The 8,828-nt window shown below is 40.2% G+C and overlaps 1 pseudogene; it reads left to right on the top strand.

Annotated features, from left to right (window-relative positions):
* The first annotated feature begins 684 nt into the window (after positions 1–684).
* LOC141503349 (TLC domain-containing protein 3A-like) lies at positions 685–1,517 on the top strand (annotated as a pseudogene).
* The last annotated feature ends 7,311 nt before the right edge of the window (positions 1,518–8,828 follow it).

Genomic DNA, 8,828 nt, shown 5'->3' with positions numbered 1-8,828 from the left:
GGTATCTTCTCCTGCCCAGGTGATCTTCAGAATCTTCCCAAGACAATTTAAATGGAAGTGATTCAATTTCCTGGCATGGTGCTGGTAAACTGTCTAGGTTTCACAGGATATAGCAATGAGATCAGCACAACAGCTCTGTAGACCTTCAGTTTTTTGTTAGTCTAATATCTCTTTTCTCCCACACTTTTGGAGTCTCTCAAATACTGAACTAGTTCTGGCAATGCATGTGTCAACCTCATTGGAAAGGACACTGCTAAGATAAGTGAACTTATCCACAATACTTAAAACTGCTCCATTTGTTGTAATTGATGGTTCCACATATGGATGTTGTGTGCTGGCTGATGGAGCATCTGGTGTTTTCTTGGTGTTAATTGTTAGACCAAAATGAGCACAAACAGAAGAGAATCAATCCATACTTTGTTGCATCTCAGTTTCAGAGGTTGCATTAAGTGCACAGTCATTTGCAAGCGGAAGATAATACAATGCTCTCTCCACTTTGGTTTTGGCTTGTAGCCTATTCAAGTTGAAGATTTGCCATCAGTGCCATGGCCGACTTTGAGGCCATGTTCATTCTTAGTGTAGGCACTTGATAAGATGACTGAAAAACCATCTAAAAAGCATAGGAGTGGGCCAGCCGGGCATGCCAGGAGTGGAGCAGAGCAGCTGGCGGGCCCCACTGTGCCAATGCTGCTGCCGCTGGCCTGCGCTGCCTCTTCTATCCCGGTTTCTTCGGGCTCTGCACTTGGGGGCTGCACCGGGCGCTGCTCCAATGGCCCATGAACCACTGCCTGACCTTCAGCAGCAGGTAGGTGCCCCCCCCCGCCTCCTCTGGGTGGCCGCTGCGTGGGGGGCTCCGCGGGAAGCCAGGCCCACCGGCCCCTCTGGTCCTCCTAGGCTCACCTCCTCCATCCAGGCTGGCTCCGGGCTCCTCATCATCTGGACCTGCGACAGTGTCATTACCTGCAGGCACTGGCTTGCTCAAGAATATACATGGGTTTTGATTCCACATATGACCTACGACCTAGGTGCTATGCACATTTGCTACTGGTACCGAAACAGAGGCGAGGATAAGAAACACACTTTCACCATTTTAAGAACTTCCTCAAGCATGATCGCCTCATGCTCATCACCATATTTTCATTCTGACCGTTCTTGTACCCATTGCTCAGGTACTAAGGGGAGAATGTGGTGACTTCTTTGTAGGCTGTATCTTTGCGGCAGAATTCAGCACCCCATTTGTATCATTGAGCAGAATTCTGATTCTGCTGAAGAAGCAGCACATGTTTTTGTAAAAAGTGAATGGAATCCTGACCCTGGGGACCTTCTTGTTCTTCTGAAGCCTCATTTTCCCCTTCATGTACTGGTCCTATAGCCAAAAGAAGGGGCTGAGTTTACTGCAGACACCTTTCCACATATCCATCTATTGCAATGTCATCAATAGCCTCTTCATCATGCCCCAGCTCTACTGGTTTGCTATGCTCTGCAAGAAGGCAATCCAGATGTTTGATACTTCCTAGACCAAAAAGGCCAGTCAATGGAGTCTATGACCCACATCACTCAAAGTAGGTTGTATCCTCCTACACAACCTATCTCCTCTACATTCCATGGAACTATTTGGGTTCTGGATGGTCTGTTTTGTGGGAGGCAATAGGGAGGTGGATGGTTTGGGGTTTTAAAAGGAATAGACACATTTCCTTCCTACTCTGCCTTTTTATAGAAAACACATTCTCATGGGTAACAATGACAGTATGATGTGTTGTATGTGTAACTAGGCAATCTGGCATGGTGGCCACCAATCACCAGATGGTTGTTAGCACTGAGGACATTGCTGGGGTCTAATCTCAAAGAACTGTACAAGAGAAGCCACAGAAGTTCGGGGGAGAAAAGACAAGTAGGTCTGGTGATGTAATGGCCTCTGCCAGGTTATGTGCAGGCTAACTTAACAGTTTAACTTTTACATATCCTTCTGCTCACCTCCCTTGACCACGGAACAGCCTTGGGTCAACATTTTGCCAATTCTCTGTGTACATTCTGGGAATGAAGGTCCATAAGAACTGAGGCTGCAGTTTTTTCCCCCTTTCCTTGGCTGCCATTCGAAGCCTCAAATGCCCCCATTTCCCTTTACTCTTTACCCCTGATGCCAATGTTTTTACACTAATGTCCCACCATCCCCTGGGCTAGGATGAAGGACAATATGACCAAGGAGCCAGCAATTTTTACAGGACTTCCAACTTTGCGAGTTAGAGAAATCAGGATCCTTAACTGGTAAATCACTCTCTCCTCTGACTCCCCCCTTGCATCAGACTGTTCTCTGTCACTATGCAGAGAATTGTTTGAAATCTGGTAAAACATAAGGACTGTAACAGCTCCCCAGTCTATGGCTTACATTCTTCTCTAGCTGAGATTCCAGTGACCTTAGGAAAAAAATTCCCTCTCTATAAACTACTGTTTTTTTCAGTTGTCCTTACAATCAAAAACCATGGTAACTATCCTCTTAGAAAGGAGTCTAAGACAAATACCCAGGCCAAAATGATCACTGGCTCCCCTTCTCTCCATAGGGTCAACCACACCAGCCACTTTCAATAGGAAGCCTGAGTGTCAACTCTATACATTCCTCATAAAAATAGGATATTTTAGGAATTATGCTGTGGCAAAGTATTTTCTTAAGGTAGAATTTAAAAAAAAATAAGGCTATCTTTCCACCAATTGCAATTCCATTGCCTTTTAAAAATGTAGTTATTTTACAGTAATGACTTGTTTCAGACTCTTGTTGTCTGTCTCAGTCTAATGGGTACTGTATTTCTGATCCTATAAAGTGCTAAACAAATCATAGACATGCCTTGGTGTTATTTTTACTGATAATTTATCTGGAAGGAAAAAAAATCCCTTGTGGAGATTAAATTGTATTAATATTTGTTCCTACTTACTCTAATTGTGAAAGACATCAATAAAGATTTTGTTCTAAGCCCAAAAAAAAAGCATAGGAGTAAGGGCACATCCTTATTTCACTCCATTGGGAAATCTCCAGAGCATCGTCCACTATCCAGAACCTGGGCATACAGGCCATCATGGAACTGATATGCAGTACTGATGAACTTTTCTGGGCACCCAAATTTTGACATGATTTTCCATAAGCCCTCATGACTGATGGTATCAAAGGCCTTGGTCAGATCTACAAATGTTGTATCCAGACCTCTGTTTTGTTCCTGGCATTTGTCCTGGAGTTGTTGGGCAACAAATGCCATATCGATTGTTTCTTTTCCCTTTCTGAAGCCACACTGGTTCTCAGGAAGGTGACCAGGAAGTGACCATCTTGCAGGTAAAGGATCAGCCTATTGAGAAGGACTCTGGTAAGAATTTTACCAGCAATGACTAAAAGTAATGAATTGAAAACAAAGTGGGTGCCCATCAATTGGTGGAATAGCTGATAAAACTATGTTAATATATTTATATGATGAGAAATGTCAAATATGAGGAATTTAGAGAAAAACCTAAGAACAGTGTGGAAAAAACTCTTACCCTGGAATCAGAAGACCTAGACTAGATTTCTACCTCAGATACTTGCAACCTGTATGACACTGGTAAATCACTTCTCTGGGTCTCAGTTACTTCATCTGTAGAGGAAGGATTTGGTTTGAAATGATCTCTGAGTTCCTTCTAGCTCTCAGTCTAGGATCTTATTTGTATGCATGAATATTAAATGGAAAAAGAAAGGGGGGGGAGGGAGAGAGAGCGAGAGAGAGCGAGAGAGAGAGCGAGAGAGAGAGAGAGAGAGAGAGAGAGAGAAACAGATGGAGAGGAGAAGGAAGGAAGGATAGAGGGAGGAAAAGAGGAGAATTAAGAGAAAAATCTACAGAATGACTTCAATATTGAAAGCCAAAAGTTCACTCAAAGAAATTGAACTCAGAATAATTAAAGAACTAGAGAAGAGATAATGAAATAAATATATTTCATCTTCATGACATGGAGCAAGGAACTATTTTTTTAATAGAATATTGTATATGTTGCCAGATATGGTCACTAGAGTGGTATTTTTGCTTAATTTTCCTTTTCAAAAGGGAGGATTGAATCTGAAGGGAGAGTTTGAAGCAATTGTGATATAAAACAAAAGCTATCAGTAACACATTTTACCCCCCAAAATGTATAGTTTAGATAGAGAATGTGAAAGGCCTTGAATGCCAGGTAAGGGAATATATTTTATTCAGGAGCTCACTGACAATGTTGAGTAAAAGAATGACAGTCAGAGCAAGGTCAAACTAATATGTTAATTCAATCAGAATTCAGCTAAGCATCTGACAGTTTGATCTACAACAGACTTTTTTTTCTACTGAATTTACTATTGAATTAATCAAATATTTTCATAGTCTGTAGAAATAATCATAACATTACTGCTGTGATGAGATAGGCACCTTCACTGTTCTAAGATTGTATGTAGACACTATCTGACCATAGTCCACATGAAATCAAAATTGCTGTATAAGCAGAGAAGGAAACATATGAGTTTAAATTATGTGAAACACAGGGGTAGCTTTAAAAGGGCTAAGTCATTTTTTACATGTTTTCCCCTTATTGATTCTGGATAGAGACACTGGCAAAAAGCCCTTGCCACAGCAGGCTCTGACTAATGCCCCTTGCTGTTCTAATCGGCTCATGGAGACTTGCTTCTTTGGAAGATGCTGATTAATAACAATTCTTCACTCCTTGGTGAGGAGGTTGGACAAGTTTTGTTTTTTTTTAAAGTCATGTCTTCTAAAGTTGAGCATGCCCACAGAAAACCTCTTCCTGACCAGTAAATTTGCATGCTAATATCAGGGTTAGATTTTGCAGTTTGCATTCAGCATCCTTTGTTATCCTTGTTACATTTCCAGTTTCTCAGGTCAGGGTCTATGTGACTGATTAAAATAAAGAGTTCCTTGTCTTGAAAACTGAGGGGTTTTACAAAGTACATGAAAGCTTTGGTATAAGAACTGCTCTAAAGTGAAAAACTGTAAGCTGGACCTGTCCTGGACCCAATGAAAGGGCTTTTAAAAATGTATTTTGCAACAACTTTGTTTTTCTTGAAGGGTTGAACTCTAAGAACAGAAGTGTGTACCAGTCCTTTATGTGACAAAAAAGGACCTTTGGACGTGTTATTAGTTTGTGAAAGTCTTAAAGCTCCAATTATCTGCCATACTATATGCAACATATATTTTTGTGCTTGTCTTGTTGTCTCAGTAGAATGTAAGTTCCTTGTAAAGCACTGTTTCATTGTTGTCTATATACACTCAAGTTTTAGCTCATAACAGATCTCGCTTAATAAAAGTTGGTTGAATGGAACTGCCCTAATGACGTCAACAAAACAAATACTTTTTAACCGATATCTTTTGTTGTGAGTTCAAGTTTCTAGTCACATAGTTAATTAGAGAGTAATTAATAAAGCTCAAAATATTTGAGTGTTAGCTCCACAAATATTGAGCAGATTCCCAAAATAATAAATGAGAGGCAACTTGGTGGAGTGGCCTTAGAATCTTAACTCAGACCTTTTTATAGCTTAATTTCGATGGATCTCCATTTCCTCATCTGTAAAATGAGGGGTTGAACTTGAGTAGCTCTAAGATCCCTTCTCCCTCTAAATCTATGATTCCATGAACTCACTAAACTATGACTAATCTTTCTTTTTTCTCAGCCAATCCTTTGAGAAGAGTAAAGATGGCCCTATTGTACAACATGATAAAAGTGCACTTTACTTTGGGATAGTCTAAGCTTCAAACCTTCTGACACTGTTAAAGACTTTTTAACCTGAAAAGTAGAGCCTTTAGTAGTATCAGTCTCACTCTTGTCCCTCCAATCACAATTTAAACTGTATAAGTGCAATGATTATCATTTCTGTTCTGAGCAGCTCATAGCATGATGAAAAGCCCAATAGCAGGTATGCACAAAATAACTTCCAATTAATCACATAATTGTCAACTTTGGATTTTTACTTGGGTCAAATGTACTGCTTATAATTTTTATATTCATATTCCTGCATGTGGTAGGTATTTAATAAAAAAATCATAAAAATGCAATTATAGAAATAATTCTAAGTATGATAGCAAAGCTTTCTGTTTCAAGTTTCTCTCCACTCCAATCTATCAGCTCCAAAGTGATTTTCCTAAAGCAAAAATGTCTGACCATGTTATTTCTTCCCTCCCCATACTACTCAACAAACTCCAGTGGCTTCCTATTGACTCTAGGATCAAATACAAAGTCCTCAGTTCTTAATCAAGGCAATTCATAACCTAGCCCTTTACTATCTTTCCAATATTCTCATACCTTATTCTCCATCATATATTCTTCAAACCAGCATAGATCTTGCTTTTTTCCATGAACAAAACACTCCATCTCTTGGTTCTGAGCATTTTCTCCAGCTATCCCTCATGTATATCTCTCATCTTCACTTCTTGATTTCCTTGATTTTCTTCAAGTCCCCTCCCTGCCCCCAAATCTGAAAATCCAGGTCAGCCTTCCTTCTTTTAATTATCACCCATTTATCCTGTATATACCTTGTTTATACATTATTTTTTTTCTTATCTCCCTTCATTATATCTTCCTTAAAGGATGGAACTATCCTCCCTCTCCTCCTTCTTCTCCTTCTCCTTCCTCCTTCCTTCCTTCCTTCCTTCCTCCCTCCCTCCCTCCCTCCCTTCTTTCCTTCCTTCCTTCCTTCCTTCCTTCCTTCCTTCCTTCCTTCCTTCCCTTCCTTCCTTTTGTTCTTTTTCTAGTTCGTGTTCTTTCTTCCTTCATTCTGCTAAATATAAAAGACCCAAGATGAACATGAAATTGGTATTTTCACAAAATCTTTTGATGTAAATAGGAGTAAAACACCTTGTTTTATAAAATGCTATTGCAAAGGGGCAGCTAGGTGGCACAGTGGGTAAAGCACCGGCCCTGAAGTCAGGAGTACCTGGGTTCAAATCCGACGCTCAGACACTTAATAATTACCTAGCTGTGTGGCCTTGGACAAGGCCACTTAACCCCCCATTTGCCTTGCAAAAACCTAAAAAAAATGTTATTGCAAGAGTTTATGGATTATTTAGTCCGACCTTCTTCTTAAATCTGACAAAACTTAGGCATTATGTTTTAGGATGCTGGAGAATGTCCAGGAGGGAAAAAAACACAAGTTGGCAGAGGTACTAGAGATCATGCCATATGGACTTGTTAAATGAACTTTTTTTTTTTTTTTGGTTTTTGCAAGTCAGTGGGGTTAAGTGACAAGGTTGCACGGCTAGGTAATTATTAAGTGTCTGAGGTTGGATTTGAACTCAGGTCCTCCCGACTCCAGGGCCAGAGCTCTATCCACTGTGCCACCTAGCCACCCTAAATGAATTTTTGATGCATTAGCCTGGAGAAGAGGAGATATGGGTGAGAGTGATAATTATCTTTTTTCTGAGTGGGCCCATAGAGCAGAACTAGAAGTAATGAGTAGAAATTTATAGAAAGATGGATGCTATTTGTCAGTTGTTTTGTAGAGAGGATCTTTTTTTCCTTTATCGATTGAATAAGACAGATTGCTGAGTTCCTTTGAGTTCTGCCACTCTAGATTCTATGAAGTGAAATGACTTGAACTAGAGCCATTATTTCTTATCTTTGTCCATTTTATTACATTGTATTACTTTGTACATTCTTATCCATTAAAAATTTTAATATAAAAAAATAGCCTATCCTTTGTGAAACCAATGATGGTACTTATTCCATAGATCCTAGAAACAAAGCTCAAAAGATTTTAAGATCTCATCACTTCTACCATGTGACATGGACTTTATGAAATCTGAACCAGGAAGGATAACTTGACAGTACTGCCTACTCAAATAAATAAATGGTCATGATTTGCTGCTATATTTTCCAAACAGGCACAAAATATTACCCTCAAGTCCCAATCAGTGATATATAAGAGAGGCTCATAGTTGACCTTTCATCTTCTGACCCATCCATTCATTGCCAAGGCATGGATCAGTCCTGAAGGTGGGAATTCCTTACTTGAATTAATGGAGAAAGGATCGAACCAAAGAGAAAAGTTATAGCGAACAGAGGAATCCACTGTGCCCCCTTTGTGCTGGCTTGTCTGCTTTCTAGTCTCCCGCACAAAGTCATTAGGACACTGAGAAGTTCTGCTTGCGTGCCCTTACATTTTGAGCCCTCTTGTCCATATTCCCTTTATGCCCTCAGGAAAGTTGTTGAGTTAAATTTCATAAAGCTGTTTTATGCTGCAAAAAAAGTGTGGTTTATCATAACCATAAAAAATTTCAAGTCATTGGGATTAGCCCCTTTCTCCTTTCCTGTGTGCCTTCAATTAGCTGCTTAAAAGCAAACCCATGGCTTTAGAACTGAAAATAGCTAGAGAAAAGTGACGCAGATTTCACCCGAGATGAAAGAATGGATTCCAGAAGCCTAATTAAAAGCAACTGAGAAACCAGTATTTGATACAGAGTTTACTCACCTGAAAAAATAAACCAAGAACTATAGCTAGGCTTTACTGGAGAGTTGTGGGAAAGGGGTGCAGGGGTTTCGCTCAGGTCATAGGAAGGCCCAGCTCTGCGAGAACACAGAATCTTACTGTTTCTTCATGCTTGGAAGTCAGGGGGAGGTCAGCCAGGGAATGGAGGCCACCACCACATTGCACTATTTAACACTGTGTGCAGTTTTAAGAGAAGAATGATCTCCCATCAAGACCAGGGTGACACTGTCATCCCCAACCCTTTTGCATTTTTGTCTTTTGCTACCTGATAGGTCACCACTCAATTAGCTCTGCTGAATCACAATATTATTTTTGCAGTGCAACTGGGCTGTCTGAATTTCCAGACTTCCTC

The sequence above is a fragment of the Macrotis lagotis genome, chromosome X (assembly GCF_037893015.1).
Source record: "Macrotis lagotis isolate mMagLag1 chromosome X, bilby.v1.9.chrom.fasta, whole genome shotgun sequence".
Taxonomy (NCBI): Eukaryota; Metazoa; Chordata; class Mammalia; order Peramelemorphia; family Peramelidae; genus Macrotis; species Macrotis lagotis.
Note: the sequence above shows the minus strand (reverse complement) of the source record. Positions and strands in the feature narration are given on the sequence as shown.